Source organism: Vigna umbellata, chromosome 1 (genome assembly GCF_029865625.1).
Source record: "Vigna umbellata cultivar VRB3 chromosome 1, Vumbellata_1.0, whole genome shotgun sequence".
NCBI classification, from domain to species: domain Eukaryota; kingdom Viridiplantae; phylum Streptophyta; class Magnoliopsida; order Fabales; family Fabaceae; genus Vigna; species Vigna umbellata.
This window is the reverse complement of record NC_142165.1, coordinates 35,045,145-35,065,434: the sequence shown is the minus strand read 5'-3', so window position 1 is coordinate 35,065,434 and position 20,290 is coordinate 35,045,145.

The window sequence follows — 20,290 nt, the reverse complement described above, 5'->3', positions numbered from 1 at the left end:
AAGCCTTTTCACTACAAACATAATAAAATTCACAAGAGTTTAAAATATTGTAGCAACATAGCTTTTTCAATAGTGTAGTGTGCAATACTATATTTTTTGAAAAATAAAAAGAATGGTGTAGTGTTGTAAAATGTAACCCATTAATACTTTGTTGTTAAAACTTAAAATCAATTTACACAGTACAAATAATTTCAGTGGCATAGGGTTTACACTTACACAACCCAAGAGTTTGAAGACGTGATCCACGACGACATTAACGATGAAATCGACGATAATAGCGCGAGAACGGCGATGAACGACGAGATCGACAACGACGATGCGAACAACGAGAATGAAGGCGCGACGAAAGGCGAATATGATGAATGAAGGCGTGACAGAGGGCGAGATCAAACGACGACGAAGGGCGAAACTGATGACCAAGGGTGCGAAGGAGGGTGAGATCGACGACGAGAGTACGAGAACAGAGATGAACAGTGAGAACGAAAGATGTGAGTGAATCGCTTGAACGAAAGCTCAAAAAACCTAATATGGTGAGTGTCAACACCCAATTTCGTCCGGATGATAAATAATATAGGTCTTTCTTTTTTTATTGCATCTTATTTTATTTTATGTTTTTTATGAATTTTATTACTTTATTTTGTTTTTTTATTTCATTTGATTTTTCATATAAGTATTTTAAAGAGAAAGCAAAAAGAAAAAAAAAAAGAAGAGAAAAGGAAAAAGCGGTTACTCCCTCACGCACACGGACACATGCACTGCCCTTTTGGCTCTCCACCACCCCTCTGCTCCACACACACCCGTAACCACCCCAACAACTTTTCCTTTTTCACTCCCAACTCCATTACCTCCAAGGGGGAGGGCTCTCCGCATCACACAACACTCAATCCTCCTCCATTCTCTGTCAATGATGGCAACTCATATACACCTATTACCATAGCCATAGGGACACCGGGGGATCAGAATCTACCATTTTTATCCATTTTCTCTTCATTTCCATCTAAAACACCATCTCCAACATCATCAACACTTCCACGGCCAAACACCCATCCTCCATACTCACGCTCACAGCCCATATCCATCTTCATTTTTCATCACTCACGGCTACAAGAAATTCCTCAACCATGGCCTAATTTCAAATCTCTCTCTACCCTTCTCCATACTCTGTCGACACCGAAAGAACCCCTTATCACTTCCAATCCCATTATCATCATCAATCCTGACTTCTAATACCAAAATCCCCCAAATACCTTTTTCCTGCAAAGAAAAGAGAATCAATCCAAGCATTCAGTCAATACACATAACAAATCCAGCCTCCCCACACTCCTATGCGCACACCACGGGCTTACTGTTTCCCAGTAGACAAAATATCAAACGAAAAAAGATGATGAAGAGGGAAAGAGCTCCAGTGACGGCCGGTGATGGTCTTGACGGTGAGCAGCTGGGCTAGTGATGGTCTCGGCGGTGGACGACTGCGCTCGCAACACCTTGGGCTACTACTTGCAGTGTTTGATTTCAGTGGAAGGGAAGAAGATAATCATCTCCTCGCGCGTAAAGGGGAGAAGCAGGGAGGAAGACCCAATACGGCGGCTAGCAATCCCTCCGGAAGGGAGCATCGGCGCTGACAATGGTGGCATCCTAGTTTGTTTAGTGGTGGAGCTGAGGCGGTTGCCGGTGTGGGTCGCGTGCACCGGTAGCGAATCTGGGCCGTGCGAGAATAAGACTGGTGGAAGGTGGTGGCGTGGGGGCCGGTTTGGCGGCACGCAAGGAAGACGCCCCTTCATCGGATTTCTGGGCCGGGAGAGGAGTCAAGAGGTGGCGCGGTGGCTGGTTCGGAGAAGCTTGGCGCGACAACCAGTGGGTCTGTGGCGGCGATCAGCGCACAGGTGGCGCCCCGGTTTGCGGCTGGCGACGGCCGGTCTGGTGGAGGCCGCAGTGTGCTTGCGGAGGTGACGCCCGTGAGCCTCTTTGGTCCTATGCGGAAGAGGAAAGCCCTAAGTGTGCAAGGTCTCTGAATGAAAAATGAGATGAAGTTGAGGAACCCCTAATGGGTTTCTGATTGGGGTCAAGAGGCCTTGGGCCTGGTGTGGTTTGCTTCCCTTTTCCTCCTACCACATGCACAATTCTATTCACACCCCCTTCCATTTGGGCTGAAACCCATTCTGTTTCTGCAAACAAAAATAAAAGAAGAATTGGGCCTGTGCACACTATTTCGGGATGCACCACCATTTTCATCTTTACACCTTGGCAGATTCAAAGTTGGAGAAAAAGAACTTTGACCCAAACCAAAAGAGCCTCAATTTCACTCCACACCTCTGGTTTTTATTTCTGTACCCCTATTCATGTTGGGCTTTTCTCTTGCTTTATTTTTATGCTTTTGTTTTCTTTTTATTAGTTAGTTTTTTATTGCATGTAACCCCTTTATGATAGTCCACGCGCTTTTGTTTTTATTTATATCGGTTAGACTTGTTTGTTTTATTCTCCATAAAAATTACAAAAAATATTTTGAAAAGGTTTAAGCACACGTGCGACCGCTCGCGTAGGCCTTGTGCTGAAAATCTTTTCCCTTTCTTTTACAAAAGTTAAAAATCAAATAAAAATATTTTGAAAAGGTTTAAGCACACGTACGACCGCTCGCGTAGGCCTTGTGCTGAAAATCTTTTTCCTTTCTTTTACAAAAAGTTAAAAATCAAATAAAAATATTTTGAAAAAGGTTTTAAGCACACGTGCGACCGCTCGCGTAGGCCTTGTGCTAAAAACCTCTTCTTCTTCCTTAAATAAATATACAAAAATATGTTTTAAAGTTTTAAGCACACGTGTGACCGCTCGCGTCGTCCTTGTGCTAAAAACCTTTTCTTCTTTTCTTAAATAAAATTTCAAAAATACATTTTAAAGGTTTAAGCACACGTGTGACCGCTCGCGTCGTCCTTGTGCTAAAAACCTTTTTCTTCTTTTCTTAAATAAAATTTCAAAAATACGTTTAAAGGTTGAACACTCGTGTGATCGTTCGCATCGTCCTAGTGTTCAATACTTTTCTCTCTTATTTACGTAATATTAAACGAGGGTATGAGTGCTCGTGCGATCGTCCGCATCAGCCTAGCATTCATTGCTCTCAAGTCTTCCTAAATAAGCAGATAACAGTATGAGTGCTCGTGTGATCGTTCGCATCGTCCTAGTGCTTAATATCGTTATCTCTCTTTTCAAAAATAATTAAAAATATTTAAATATCATTTTAAAGGTATGAGTACTCGTGCGACCGTTCGCGTCAGCCTAGTACTCATTACCTTCTCGAAAATATTAAAAACATAAAAATCTCCAAAAATTAAAAACATATGCTTTTCCAAACAACAAACAATCTTTTAGCTAGAACTACGTAACCCTGATTTCTCATTTTGAATGAGAATACGTAGGAGCAAGGTCAATCCTTGTCGGGCCCAAAAAAACTAAAAAATATATTTTGTTTATTTTTATTTTTATTTTAGGGATAGTTAAACATTTTGAAACCCACATCAAATTAGCGTATTTAGTTAAAGGTACTGCCTTAGGGCAGGCGTTGTAGGGTGCTAATACCTTCCCTACACGTAACCGACTCCCGAACCCAGAATCTGGTTTTCGTGGACCGTGCTTTATCGTTTTGAGGTTTTTCCATAGTTTTCCATAATAAACTATGGTGGCGACTCCAAATCTCTTTTCAAAACCCGTTTCTTTTTGGATCGTCGTCCCGTCGCGATTCCGGTTGCGACAGTGAGCCCTAAAAACAAAGTCGTTTTATGTTTGTGAAATTTCTTCCCAAACTTGCAAAATCGGGATCATGCTCGTGATTTTAGGCGAGTTTATCGAGTCCACCACCGATTCCACTGATCCTACACCAGAACCGAGTTCGCCTACGAGTTAACTCGGAATCACTGTATGATCTCGTAAACTCGACCAAGTTAACTCGCGAGTTTAATAACACTACATATAACAAATAATTATTTCAAATAAATAAATTGTTCTTGTAGTTTCGTTTTCAATCTTGTATTGTTGCTCTTAAATATACCTGAGTTGAACTATAATGAGATTGAAAAGTAGTTTAGTTTGATCTACTAGTGACTGATGGACAAATTTGTAAGCACCAAAATATGATGTCACAAACTTGTTTCACAATCGGCAAGTATGACCGAATCGTTCAAGTAATAAAACTTGGTAAGACCAAGTATCGTTCTTCCCAAAGGACTCACGGCCTAGTTTAGTTATGTGGTTTCTTGATTAACTAAGACTTACAAACGAAATATTTGAGTTTAAAATGCAAGACAGAAAATAAACATGTATGCATGAATTTTGATCAATGGCAAAGACAAAAGATAAACACTTTCAATGGAATATATGAATGAATATGTTGTTGGGGGTCAATTTCATCTCATCCACTCTCATATATTTTAGGAATTCAACATTCAAATCATCATTGTTAATGCCACTCACTAATGTACCATTCTAGATGGCTTCTCCCTAATCAAATAGTTCATACAATTCCTAGCATTCCTAATGATTAGTTCATTACCGCAGGAGCTTAAGGCAACCAATATAATATTGTCAGTAAAATATTGGGAGAAATTCCCCGGATCTAGATTTCCCCGTACGTGTCCGTATCAACAAAACCAATAATCATGCATTAGAATGAGTTAAACAATGCAAGCATTGAGCAAAGAGGAAAAACCCTAACTAATGATGAAAAGAAAGCATATGTCTTAATTCAAAGATGTATTCAACAAATCCATATATGAGAGCTTCAAGAGATTACATTGATTCCCCAACAAACATACAAGGTTTAGTTCACCATATTCATGGTGAACCTAGATGAATAACAATGAAAGTATGAAAGAATAAACCCAATAAAGGTGAAGAGGTAGCCTGAGCATCCAAGATCCTCCTTCAAAGGGGTGAAAGAGAGAGTGTTTGCCTCGTTTCTGCCAAAGATACTAACTAAAGGACGTGCAAGCCCTTAAATACTAATCTAGAGTTACAAAAGATTATAAAAGTCCAAGCCCAAAAAGTGCCGCTCAGCGCCATTTACCGCTCAGCGGTGGTTACGCGTCTTCTTTCTTCCCCTCAGCGGCCATTTGCCCCTCAGCGGTTCCAACGCCACCTCTTGAGTGCCGCTCAGCGGTAGTTTGCCGCTGAGCGGTGCCTTCGACTTCTCCTTTTTGCACTCTTTCTTGTCTTTTCTAATGTCCTCTCTCTCATTCTTCACTTCTTTCACCAAATTCACCTCAAAACCTGCACAAAAACACTCAAATCAAGCATAAACCTGTCCAGCTCTCTTATTTCTGAAAATATAAACAAAATGCATGATTTCCAACTAGTTTCTAAGTCTAAAGGTTGCTTTTAGTATCACTTTTAAGCATGAAAATAACAGTTTTTCAACTGTTATCAGTGACCTAGTTTTGATTTCGTTAACCGATCGATCTTCAATGTGTCAATTCACTTAAGCAAGTCCATATAACCATTGATAACGATTGAAAATACCTGTTATCTATGATGTAATTTTGACACTAAATGCACCCTTTTCTGCTTATAAACTTGCTTGGAATCATGTTTTTGCTTTAGTTTTTGTGAATAAGAGAGTAGAGGTTGAACTTAATGATTTTATGACTAAATTCCCTTGTTTTAGTAGGTTAATGAAGTAATTTGGAAGAGGAGTCAAAGTATGAAGGAGTCAAAACTCAACGAGCGAGCAAAACTGTAGAAAAAGTGAAAAAAATGCAGTGCTGAAAAATTCCGCGAGGCTTGGGCGCCCCTCAAGGGGGCTTGAGCGCCAAAAGGTGCTGCACACCGCCCAGGCGCCCTTCTAGAGGCGCTTGAGCGCCAGAAGCCGCGCTCGGGCGCCCCTCGTGGGCTTGGACCTGTTTTCTATTATTTTTATGTTCTATTTAAAGGACCCAGGCGTCCTAGGTTTTGTATATCTGGTTGGAGCAGCACAACAGCACACTCTTCCACTCTCTGAAGGCGAATTTGGATGCGAAAGCGTCGTTCCTCTACTTTTAGGGTTTTTCTATCTCATGTTTTTCCATTATTCATCTAGTTTCTCCATGTCTATGGGGAACTAAACTCTATTTGTTGTTGGGGGATGATGTAACCTTGTGAACTCTCATGTATTTGAATTGATTCTTAATTCCATATGCTTTTTCATTAATTGTTAGAGTAATTCATCTGTGTATATTACATGCTTTGTTTAACTCATTCATCACATGATTTATGAATTACATGAGTGTCGGGGGGTTCCTTACAATTCAGGTTCTTGTTGAATTCTCCCAAGAGTAATATTTCTCAAGGATGGGGGTTATGAGTCTTGGTTGTCTTAAGCTCTTGATCTTCACATTTAATTACTAGGATTGCTAGGAATTACATGAACTGGTGGTTAAGGACAGGCTTATTCGCCGAGGGATCGATTTTAGGTAATTTAGTGAGTGACGTTAACATTAATGCATAAAGAAGAATTCTTACATACATGAGAGGGAACTTGGTGAAATCTAACCCCAACAACATACTCATCTCATCACAAACAACATCCGTTTATTATTGTGATCTTTTGCTATTGATCAAACTGCATTCATATTTAGTTTTCTGTTCTTGCATCTTAAACCAATGATCTCGTTTTATTTAAGTCTTAATTAATCGAGTTATCACACAACTGTCTAGTGTCGAGAGTCTTCTAGGATACGATACTTGGTCTTACCATTTTATATTACTTGTGCGATTTGGTACACTTGCCAATCCATCAACAACCATCTCTCAATCAAAGGCACACAAAGTGACAAATAGAAACAATAGAATGGGAGGTTTGAATAATGTTTTAAAGATTTTTTGAAAAACAATGTTTAATGAATTTTTTCAACGGTTAAGTGGTTTACAATAGTTATTAGACTTTTATGTGATTTAAAACGGTGTTTTGGAAAATGTTTATAAAGCAAAACAATAACATACAATTTGTATATTGGTTTGTTCTAACCTAAGATACATTACACTCTTCCTTAAGACCACTTAAGGAGTTCCATTAATGTTTAACAAATATTACAACGAATATTAACCACTCCTGGTTTATAACGATTATACTCAACAATTCCTGGTATCAATGAGTATTATCAACCCTTTCTAGTTCAACACTAGTCAACCTGACTAGATCGTTTAGTTCACCTAAATTAAACAAACAAGTATTTTGATTCAATCTTGAATTTATAAAAAACATCAAAATGTTTTTGAATACAAGTACATATTGAAATAACTCTCAAAGAGAGGATAATATTCAATACAACAAAATCTGACATTTGAAAATATTTTTCCTTTTGCAAAGAAAAACTTAGACAATATAAGCTTAGAAGAAGAATAACAACGTAAGGATTCAAAGAATTGTTGTTTTTTCTTCTACTCAGTGAGTCCTTTTTATATAACTATCTTTAAAGAAGATACATTACTTAGAGAGTTGACTTCCTTGAGAGTAGGTGACTTTAGGTACCAAGATATGTACTATTCTACATCTTGAGAAGAGCAACATTGCTTTAACAGTGATAATGTGTATGGCTTGGTTAGAGCATAAAGCTTTAAGGAAACATTTCCAAAATGTCTTCCTATCTCTTAATGTCTTTCTGATCTTATGCAGAGATTTTGAAAAAAAGCTTGACATTGTCGTTATTTGCACAAATGAAGAGAATAAAGCACAATAGACAAAGAGGTATAATACGTACATACATTAAACATTCTAACGTTAGATAACGTTTAGACATGTCTTGTTCTACTAAGCGTTTAACATAAGTATGTTCTTTTGAATAGTAAATCTTTTGATAATAAAATATATAACATTTAATACTCTTTGTCTTAGGCACATTTTGATGTTTTTTCAATCTTTCGATAATAAAATATACAATGTTTAATACTCTTTGTCTTAGGCGCACTTTTTATCAAACACTGTTTTCAACATTTATAACTTCATCTTTGGATACATCATGGATAATTTGCTTACACATTTCAAGGTTGTCTTTAGTGAAACACATCCTTTAGATGCTTCATTCATTAAATGATATTTCGTTAAGTATTGTTTATTAAACTTCAAAACATGAGTTGTTAGACAATTTAGTTTCTCTACACAATCTTGTTTTAACAATCTCCCCTTTTTTGATGTTTAACAAATACACATGCTAAATAAAATACATTTTAGAGGATTGAATGATATTGATCTATATTATTTAGATAGGTTTAAACGATATAGATTTAATAACGGTTGAAAATACCGTTATTTGTGGTGTAATTTTGCTACTAAATGCATTCTTTTTGACTTAGAAACTTGCTTTAACTCATGCTTTTGCTTTAGTTTTGTGAATAAGAGAATTGAGGTTATACTTGATGATTTTATCACTAAATTCCCTTGTTTTTGTAGGCTATTAGAATGATTTGAAAGAAGAGTTAAAGTACCAAATAGTTGGAATGCAGAAATGTCAATCAGAATGCAGAGAAGGCAAAAAAGTCAACCAGAGTGCAGAAAAGTCAACTAGAAGGCATAAAAGTCAACCAGAGTGCTAGTTTTCTTCTCGTATCACGCCCGGGCGCCCTTATAGGGGCGCTGAGCACTAGTTCCGTTGGATTGGACCTCTTTTCTATTATTTTTATGTTCTATTTAAGGACTTGGACGTCATAGGGATTGAACCTTTTGATGACTTGAGCATAGAAACAGACCTTGGGGGTAGATTTTGGGGATGTGGCAGCTCTCCTCTTCCTTGAGGGTAGATTTGGGGATGTGACAACTCTCCTCTTCTCTTTCTAGGGTTTTTCTATCTCTTTCATTCTTTCATTGTTCATCTAGTTTCTCCATGATGATGGGGAACTAAACCTTATTCGTTGTCGGGGAAAGTTGTAACCTCTTAAACTCTCATGTATTTTGAATTGATTTTTAATTATATATACTTCATTCATTAATTGTTAGGGTAATTCTTCTTCGCGTAATGCTTGCTTCGTTTAACTCATTCTTTAGCATGATGTATGATTTGCATGAGTACCGGAAGGTATCTTAGAACTCATGATTCGGAGAATTATTCCCAGAAGCAGTATTGCTCAGGAATGGGGGTATGAGTTCTAGTTCTCTTAAGCTTCTGTTTTTCAGAGTTAATTATGAGGAATGCTAGAAATCGTATGAACTAATAGTTAAGGGTATACTTTCTTCGCCGAGGAATCGGGTTTTAGTATTTTAGAGAGTGACATTGACATTAATGAAGAAGTAGAATTCGTATATACATGAGAGTAAACTTGGTGAAATCTAAATTCCAATAACATATTCATCTCATATTATCAATTTCATTAATCCATTCTTGTGTTTAGCCTCAATTGATCAAATTGCATTCATGTTTTTTTTTATTGCATTTGCATTCAAAACCCCAAAAATTGTTCTTCTTAAGTCTTAATTAGTTGAGTAATCACATAGTTGTTTAGTGTCGTGGGTCCTTTGGGATACGATACGTGGTCTTACCATTTTATATTACTTGATATGATTTGGTACACTTGTCGGGGACTCGTGGAACCATTCTATTTGTGTGATTCTTAACTGATTAGACTTTATCTTTAATTTTGTTTTATCTTTTCATCTTTTTATCTTTTCATCTTTTAATCTTTTCACTTTTTTATCTTTTTATCTATTTATATTTACTTTTTATCTTTTTATCTTTTTATCTTTTTTATCTTTTTATCTTTTTCTTTTTATCTTTTTGTGCTAATTGGGTGCTCTAGTGCATTGTTCTTTAGTGTCTGCAGGATAAAATCCAAAAATCTGTACTAGGAGTACAAGATCATCAAGAGAAGAAAGTTGAAGAAGGTCGCAGGGCATGCCTGGGCGTCCCATTGAGGACGCTGAGCGCCAACTTTCAAGTGCTATGTTCATCAAGACTCTATGCGTGAAGTGGTTAAAGATATCAAAGAGAATGGAGTTATTGAGATTGAGGCTCCTTATTCAAGGAGGGTAAAGATGGTGAATAGGAAGATGTTGCAGATGAGTTGGTGTGATGAAAGCAAAAGGAACACCAACAACATAGATGCAGATTGTGCTTAATGGTATCAGGCTCGTGACGTTAAAGAAGCGCTTATTGGGAGGCAACCCAATTTCTGATTTTTTCTTTTGGATTTGATTTTGTTTTGCAGGAATGACAACATCTACTGATGGATGCTGGTCAACATCTACTGAGGGATGCTAGGAGGACTCAGATGACAGCATCTTCTGATGGATGCTGCTATGATGAGGGTGGTGAATGATAGCGTTGATAACAGTTGAAAAACTGTTATTTTTATGATTAAAATTGACACTAAAAGCAACCTTCACACTTAGAAATTAGCTTGAAATCATGTTTTTCTTTATATTTTTAGAAATAAGAGAGCTGGACAGGTTTATGCTTAATTTCAGTGTTTTTGTGCAGGTTTTAAGGTGAATTTGGTGAAAAAAGTGAAGAAGGAGAGAGATGAAATCAGAAAAGACAATAAAAAGTGCAAAAGGAGAAGCCGAAGTCACCGCTGAGCGGCAGTTTACCGCTGAGCGGCACTCAGGAGCTTGCGGGAGGTCCGCTGAGGGGCAAAATGGCCGCTGAGGGGAGAAAACAAGTCACGCACTCACCGCTGAGCGGTATTTTACCGCTGAGCGGCACTTTAATGGGCTTGGACTTGACTTTTTGTAATTTACGAATGATATATAAACTTTAGGGTTTCCTAGGGTTAGGCATCTCTGGCTGGAACGAAGCAAACACTCTCTCTTCCACCCCTTTGAAGGAGGATCTTGGATGCTGAGGCTTCCGCTTCACCTTTTTAGGGTTTATTCTTTCATTCTTTCATTGTAATTCATCTAGGTTCACCATGAATATGGTGAACTAACCTCTTTATGTTTGTTGGGGAATCAATGTAGTCTTGTGAAACTCTCATATATGGAATCTGTTTTTACATCTTTTAATTAAGACTTATGCTTTCTTTCATCATTAGTTAGGGTTTTTCCTCTTTGCTTAATGCTTGCATGGTTTAACTCATTCGATGCATGATTATTGGTTTTGTCGATACGGGCACGTACGGGGAAGTCTAGATCCGGGGAATTTCTCCCAATTTTATATTGGTTGTCGTTAAGCTCCTGCACTTATGAACTGATCATTAGGAATGCTAGGAATTGTATGAACTCGTGATTAGGGAGAAGCCTTCTGGAAAGGTACTTGAGAGAGTGGCATTAACAATGATGATTTGATTGTTGAATTCCTAAAATATATGAGAGTGGATAAGATGAAATTGACCCCCAACAACATATTCATACATAAATTTCATTGAAAGTGTTTATCTTTTGCTTTTTGCCATTGATCAAAACTTCATGCATACATATTTAATTTTCGTCTTTTGCATATAAAATCCAAATATTTCGTCTTTAAGTCTTAGCTAATCAAGAAACCATACAACTAAACTAGGCCGTGAGTCCTTTGGGAAGAACGATACTTGGTCTTACCAAGTTTATTACTTGAACGATTCGGTCACACTTGCCGATTGAAAAACAAGTTTGTGACATCATATTTTGGTGTTCATAAATTTGTCCATCACCTATCACAAGAGGGATGATCAAGAAGCTACAAGATGAGTACTCTCCCAAAGGCCAAACCCTCTTTGCTATCTTTGGATGGAAGATTGGAGACCTAGAAGATGCTTTTAAGATGCCAAAACATGGAGAAGGGTAAAAGTGGACTTTGGCACATGGGGGGGGGGTGTGCGCATAGTAGCCTAAGGGGTAGTATTAGCTTATTTTAATTCCACTTATGCGCCTATGTAATAAGCCACGTGAATAATATGGCTTCTAGAAAGCCATCACACTTTGCACATGTGGGTGAGGTGGCACTTGATCCGTATTTTGTGGATCTCCTTACCTCACATGCATTGCATTGCATTTGACTTGAGATTTAGCTATATAATCTCCTGGGATAAGCATGTATTTCACTTTTGGAAATTTATAGAAGATGAATTTTGCACTTTGCATTTTCCTCTCATCCGAAAGTCCTCTCTATTTGCTTGCTCTTCCATTGCTATCTTCTTCCATTGTGGAAGCCGCCTGAGATAGCCTACCATTCCCTCAAGCCAACTTCCACTTCACCTCACCCTAATCACTTCAATCCGCTGCCAACATCTCATACAATCCAGCCAAAACCGATAGCCTTCTCTGCTATAATTTCTCCAGCACTGAACAATGCTTTCCGTTACTGTTGCATTGATTCTTTGGGTGCAGCAGAGCTGGTTGCTTCCTCCAATCTCACGGATCTGCTTCTATGCATCCTCCTTGATGCATCAAGATAGGTATAAAATATCCCATTCATAATTGGAATGAATTGAAAGCTTGTATGAGAAGAAAGTTTGTGCCTCGAGAAATTGAAAGAACCTTAGAACTTATGAAAGAGCTTATTAGAGAAGGTGAGTCATTCATTCAAAATTTAAGTGGGTTCTCTCGTAGGGAAAGTGAGTTTCTAGAAAAACTTAAGAGGTTATGGGAAGAGACAAGCAAATATAGAATTGAGAGATTAAAAAGAGAAAAACAAAAGCAAGAAGTAAGAGAGAAAAGCGAAAAAGAGAGAAGAGAAAAAGAAAGAAGAGAAGATGAAGAACGAAATAGAAGAGAAGAGGAAGAAAGAGAGAGAAGAGAAGAAGAGAAAAGAAGAGAGCAAGAAAGAATAGAAGAGGAAGAAAACAAGATAAGAAAAGAGGAATAAAGAGAGCGAAGAGACGAGGAAGAAAGAGAAAGAAGAACAGAAGAGAAAAGAAGAGAGAAAGAGAGAAAATAAGCACAGAGAAGAGAAAAGGAAGAAGTTGAAAGAATAGAAATGGAAGAAAAGAAAAAGCAATTAAGGGCAACATCTCCTCCTACCCTAGAAGTTAGATTCTTAAGGGAAGGTTTTCTATCCTCTCACTTCTATCCATTTATATTTGAATCTCCAAAATTTCACTTTTCTTTTAAAGAATTTGCCACTCAATCATTAAAAATGTTATCACTTTCAACACATGCAAAGTCACAACTTGGGTTATGGTTACCTTTGTGGTTACCAATAACTCAAGATACAAATAAAATTTCAAATGAAGAAAGGTTTCTTTGTTATATTAAAATTAAAAATTTCAAAATTAGGAAACCTTCTTCTACACATATTCTTTTATATATCTTACTTGGTCAAAGAAAACTAATTAGAGATATGTTTGATGCTTATTGCAGATGGATATTTGACCCAGGAGGAACCTTTGTGAAGCCAACGAAAATAAGTCTTCAGAAGCACCATCAGATTTGAGGACAAATCCTTTTCAAGAGGGAGGTGATGATAGACGGGGCCCAAGCCCAATTAGTTTAGTGTAGTATTTCTTTTACTTTTATTAAAGCATGTGTAAAAGGTGTTAGGCATGTGCTAGAAAGGAGGGACTTTTAGTCCTATATATAGACATGTCACCACCTCTTGTAAGACACTTTTGAGAATAATGAATTAAACTTTCTGTAGAGAGAACTCTAGAATTTAATTCCCTTGAAAGTCAAGGCTAGAGAATCCAAAAGGATCTCCTCTAGCCACCTTCCATTCACACCATCCGTTTTCTCATTTCCCATCATCAGTTTCTCGCTCATCTGTATAATCACCTTTCCTCCATCGAGCGGATGCGCTTGGCACGCGTCAGCTCTCCTTGCAGACACATCTCTTCTCTTCGCGTCATCAACCTTAGCAGCCACATTTCATTCTCGCCTTTCCTCACATGTGAACCCCAAACCTCATATCTCGCTCTCACAATTTCCTCCTGAACGAAGCCTCCGAGTCATTTTTCTCATGAGATTCTTCACCTCAGAATCTCAAACTCCTCACGTCTGCCAGTTCCACCGAACCACATATGCGTCTCTGCCTCACGACCATTCTCCACCGATTAGATCCTTTCTCATTGACTAAAATCACTTCTCCATCGCTCAAACCCGCTTCCGCATCAAACCTTATATTTTCAACCGAACAATCCTTGAATGGTTTGTTCATCACTGTTCCTCTTCGACTCCAAAACCAAGGGTTCTCGAGTCAATCCGTTTCTTCCGCTGCTTCCCGGTTCTTCAGCTCGATCAAGTCCAGATTTCACGTTGTCTCCTGATTCAGCTCAAGCCATCACCTATCACGGGGAAAGATGTAACCTCTTGAACTCTCATGTATTTTGAATTGATTCTTAATTATATATGCTTCATTCATTAATTATTAGGGTAATTCTTCTTCTCGTAATGCTTGCTTCGTTTAACTCATTCTTTAGCATGATGTGTGATTTGCATGAGTACCGAAAGGTATCTTAGAACTAATGATCTGGAGAATTATTCCCAGAAGCAGTATTGCTCAGGAATGGGGGTATGAGTTCTTTAGAATTAATTATTAGGAATGTTAGAAATCGTATGAACTAATAGTTAAGGATAAACTTTCTTCGTCAAGGAATCGGGTTTTAAGTATTTTAGAGAGTGACATTGACATTAATGAAGAAGTAGAATTCGTATATACATGAGAGTAAACTTGGTGAAATTTAAACCCCAACAACATATTAATCTCATATTATTTATACTTGATGATTTTATCACTAAATTCCCTTGATTTTGTAGGCTATTGGAATGATTTGAAAAGTCAACCAGAGTGTATACAAGTCAACCAGAATGTATAAAAGTCAACCAAAGTTTAAAAAAGTCAACGAGAGTGCAGAATTTATTGTTGTTTCGGGCGTGGGTGCCCTTCCAAGGTCGCTGAGCGCCAGATTGAGTGTCGTCATGCGCCCGGGCGCCCTTTCAGGGTCGTTGAGTGCTAGTTTCGTGGTCTTGGACCTGTTTTTTGTTATTTTTATGTTCTATTTAAGGACTTGGACGTCTTAGGGAGTGTATCTTTTGATGGCTTGAGCACAAAAACACACATTTTACCCCTTGGGGGTAGATTTTGGGGATGTGGCAGCTGTCCTCTTCCTTGAGGGTAAATTTGGGGATGTGACAGCTTCCCTCTTCTCCTTCTAAGGTTTTTCTATCTCTTTCATTCTTTCATTGTTCATCTAGTTTCACCATGTCAATGGTGAACTAAACTCTATTTGTTACTAAACTCTATTTGTTGTTGGGGGATGATGTAACCTTTGTAAACTCTCATGTATTGAATTGATTCTTGATATTATATACTTCTTTCATTAATTGCTAGGATAATTCTTCTTTGCGTAATGCTTGCTTCGTTTAACTCATTCTTTAGCATGATGTTTGATTTGCATGAGTACTTGAAGGTAGATTACAATTCATGATATGGAGAATTATTCCCAAAAGCAGTATTGCTCAGGAATGGGGGTATGTGTTTTGGTTGTCTTAAGCTTCTGTTCTTCAGAATGAATTATTAGAAATACTAGGAATTATATGAACTAATAGTTAAGGATATGCTTTCTTCGCCGAGGAATCAGGTTTTAAGTATTTTAGAGAGTGACATTGTTATTAATGAAGAAGTAGAATTCGTATATACATAAGAGTAAACTTGGTGAAATCTAACCCCAACAACATACTCATCTCATATTATCAACATCATCCATTCATTCTTGTGTTTAGCCTCAATTGATCAAATTGCACTCATGTTTATTTTTATTGCATTTGCATTGAAACCCCCCAAAAATTGTTCTTCTTAAGTCTTAATTAGTTGATTAATCACATAACTATTTAGTGTCGTGCGTCCTTTGGATACGATACTTGGTCTTACCATTTTATATTACTTGATACGATTCGGTACACTTGCCGGAGTCTTAACAATTATCAACTTCATTCATCCATTATAGTGTTTAGCCTCAATTGATCAAATTGCATTCATGTTTATTTTTATTGCATTTGCATTCAAAACCCCAAAAATTGTTTTTCTTAAGTCTTAATTAGTTGAGTAATCACATAACTGTTTAGTGTCGTGAGTCCTTTGGGATATGATACTTGGTCTTACCATTTTATATTACTTGATACGATTCGGTACACTTGCTGGAGTCTTGACAAGATTCAGAGTGTTTAATGAGATATTTCATAGCTTAAGAAATATATCCTAGCGTTTAAGCAAATCAAGCATGATATTAATCAAAGCAATAATTTAAAATCCTTTAACAGGATCAAATTTGATATAGATCAGAGCAATTTTAGGAGTAGTAATTTGATCTAGTCGATCAAGCGATAATATCAAAGCAATAATGATAGGAATGATATACGACTTCCATAAGTCATAAACCATTTATCCAATGCATATGTGTATTGGAGTGAATGTTGCAAATGTGTATCAGAGCAAATTCATTAATCCAAGATAAGAAAGATGATGATTGAATATCAAATCAAGTGTAAGTGTCAATAGATTATATATCAGAGCAAATAGTTTAGATTGTTTAGCATAATAATAAGGGTATACCTCCCTTGAATTAGATGTCCTGAATAATGTTTGACATTGTAAGTTTATTAGAGCAATATATGCAATATATTATGACACAATATAAATTGATAAATCCATTATTAAATAAGTATGTTATGATGATATATGACTTCCATAAGTCATAATCATTTAGATATATGAATGTAAGTCATCACATTATCAAAGCAAACATTTAGACATATGAATCCAATAAAAGCAAATGTATAAGATCATATCAGAGACTTAAATAGTTCAAAGAAGCAAAATGTATTAAAGTTTTAATAATGTAATGTATTAGAGATTTATTTTGTTGATAGGGGGAGTTGTACCTATCCTACATATTTATGTTTTTGATGATGAACAAGAAAATGGTTTTATTGTTTCTTGCACAACAAATGGAATAACAATTGCTTTATCTTTATTGTGTTTGTGCTTGATGTGCTTCATATATGTGTTTCATTATTTGTTGATGAATCATGCTCTAAAATAGATTGAACATTTCATTTCTGGAAGAAATAATCGGTTAAGCAAAGTATATAATCTGTTAGATTTCTCCGTATCACTTGTTTGTAATCTATTATATAATCTTGCGCATTATTTCAAACGAATTAAATTGCAATCAATTTCATAACTAACTGTTTCATTGGGTTTTACACATCAAGATTTTATCAAGAAACTGGGCTAAATTGTTCTTATTAGATCTGCACCCTTCGAGTGTACTTACAAGATCAATTTTATCATCTACAATCTGAGGATTGCGTTCCTTTGTAGGTGTGCTAGGGGAGAGGTTCGTGTGTGTTTTCATTAAGAGTTGGGATTGTTCTCAAGGTGTTGAGAGAGATGTATTGTTCTTTGTTTGGTAAGAGTGTGAGGATGTTCACCTCTTGTTTGCTATAGTGAGTTTGAGTGGGGTGAGAAGTAAATTGAGAGGCGATATCTCTGTATTCTTGTAACTCTATCATTATAGTGGAATCCCTTCAACTCAGGTTGTTGAAGGAAGATTGGATGTAGGCTTGGCCAAACCAGAATAAATTTCTTGTTTTATCTTTCTCTATCCTTTTCTCTTTTATTGTTGATTCATCATTCTTGTTTTAATGATTTCAAGAAAACCAAAGATTTACAAAATCTTTTGAAAAAATCAATTTTTTAAGGAAAAATCCAATTCACCCCTCCTCTTGATTTGAGAAATAAGACATCTCTTTTCTAACAACTGGCACTAGAGTTGGGAATTCAAAAATTATTCGAATTTTAATCGATTACCTTTTTTGTTTAATAGATTAAAATGTTCCTAATAACCAATATATCTTAGACATTTGGAGAAGGGGTATCCATAAATAGACCACCACTATTTGCGGGTGAGAATTACCCTTTTTGGAAAATTAGGATGGAGATTTTCTTGAAATCAGTGGACAAAGGTGTATGGGATGCTATTATCAATGGTCCCTTTGGACCAACAAAAATAGAGAATGGTAATACAAAGGTCAAGGAATTTTTTGAGTGGACTATAAATGAGAACATCATCTCCTCAACACTCATTATTGATGAATTCTACAGGATCTTTATGTGCCAACAACAAAAGAAATGTGGGATGTTCTAGAGGTCACCCATGAAGGAACAAATGACATTAAGAGTGAAAAAAAGAATTCTCTCATCCAAGATTATGAAAAGTTTAGAATGAAGGCTGGTAAAACTATCTATGATGTACAGAAAAGGTTCACGCATATTGTTAACCACCTTCTTACCTTGGGAAAGACTTTTGACAAAGAAGAAATCAATATCAAGATCTTGAAGAGTTTAAAGAAGTTGGAAACTAAAGGTCACTGCCATTTCAGAATCAAGAGACTTGACAACTATGAATATGGCTACAATGTTTGGAAAATTGAGGGGACATGAGCTTCAACTTGACATATTAAAAAAAGAGGAAGAAAGTGAACAAAAACACACAATTTCCCTAAAGACTTCAAGTAAAACAACTTCAAGGAAACACTTTGAAGAGGCTGGTTCAGAATCAGAAAATCAAGAGTTGGATGCAATGTAGTTAATGGTAAAAAGGTTTTCAAAGTTCATGAAATCTAGAAATAAATTCAATTCTGATTTTGCAGGAAACTCTAGAGTAAACAAGAAGAAAGGAAAAGTTGTTGCTGCTCCAACATGTTATGAATGTGGTAAAGTAGGCCATTCCAAACCTAAGCTAGATGACAGGACTATTCAAGACAACGGAAAGCACAAGCAAATGTAGGCCTATATAGCCCGGGAAGATAGTGACTCAAACTGCTCTTCAAGTGACTCTGATGAAAGCTTGGAAGAGGAGCCCAATCTGTGCTTGATGGTTGGTTTAGTCTGTTCAGATTGTAGTGCCAACAATTTTGGTGATGACTCTATAGAGGATAGGTATTATTAGTTGCTTGATGCTTTTCAAGAGCTACACGGTGAGGCTATAAAAATGCAGTATCAAGTAAATAGATTGAAGATTGAAAAGAGAGATCTAGAGAAGAGAAATGAAAACCTTGTAAATGAAAATGAATGCTTGAAAACAAAACTAGAAACTGTTATACAATCATCTAGGAAGGCTAAAGGTGAGAGTAAAATAAAGGTTGAAGAATGCTTAAATTGTCCTGATCACCTATAAAGAATTGAATACTTGATGAGTACTTTAGCAAAATTCACTCTAGGTAGATTAAACCTTGAAGTTGTGTTAGGTTCCCAAAGAAGAGTGATCAGTAAGCAAGGAATAGGGTATACTAGCAAGAGTAATAAATCCAATGTTAAGAAGTTTTCTGATCTTGGAAACCTTCTTCTATATCCTGTTTCTATTGCAACAATGTTAGACATTTATCTAAAGCTTGCTACTATAAGAAGGTTGGTGTTCCTAAAGGGAACCTTAAATGGATCCCAAAGGAAATTCAACAGGCAACTAACAATAAATGCCCCAAATTCATTTGGGTACCTGCAACCAAACCTTTCAATTGTTTGGTAGGAAATTGAAATAAAGTGGAGACATAGTTGCTCAAGGAAAGCTCAAAAGTGAATCATATACTCCTTGAGATCATCAAGTGTGGTAACAAACCTTAATTTTTGACAAAACGTTCATCAATCACATTCTGTGCAATCATTTGAATGTGTGTAATGTATGTTGATTGATTGAAATGAAAGCATTGTGTGGAAATCCATATTTGCATGTTTTAACCGATTATATAAATAATATAATCGATTAGCTTTTTCTCAATGCTTTCTCTGTTTACCTGAATCTGGGTTCTGCAATGATTTAATTTGTTATGAAACTAATGTAATCAATTAGAATTTTTCATTGTTTTCTTTGTATGCTGAAACTGTGATATGAAATGAACTTAATCTGTTAAATAAAGAGGATAATCAATTAGATCAGGTTATGTTTGGGCTTTTCAAGTTTTCAAATGGACTTTCCTCTAGACAAAATCTATTAGAATGGAATCGTAATATGCTAAATTTCTCATCCACTATCTTCTGAGACCGTCCTTCAATCTTCACCTCTTGCCCAACCTCTCTATCAAGCCCTTTGACTAATCTACTCACATGGCTTCATCTTCCCAACCAAAACGTACAAAAAGAATGGCACACAAATCTCATGCTCCTACTTTGGAAGGATGGATTAGTGATTACAAGCACAGATAAACATTGTTGATCATTGAAGAATAAGGAAGATTATTCCTCATAAGTACATGAATGTAAGTTTCTTCGGAAGATGATGAGTTGCTCCAGGTAGTCATTTGAACCAGATGTAGCGGAAGAGATTGCTTGGGGTTTGGTAGCAAAGGTGCAAGGATGAAATCAGTGGTGCAGGTGATGCTTGAAGAGTTGTTTTGTGTGGGTGGAAACTAGCTCAGGCGGCCTTCCTCTGG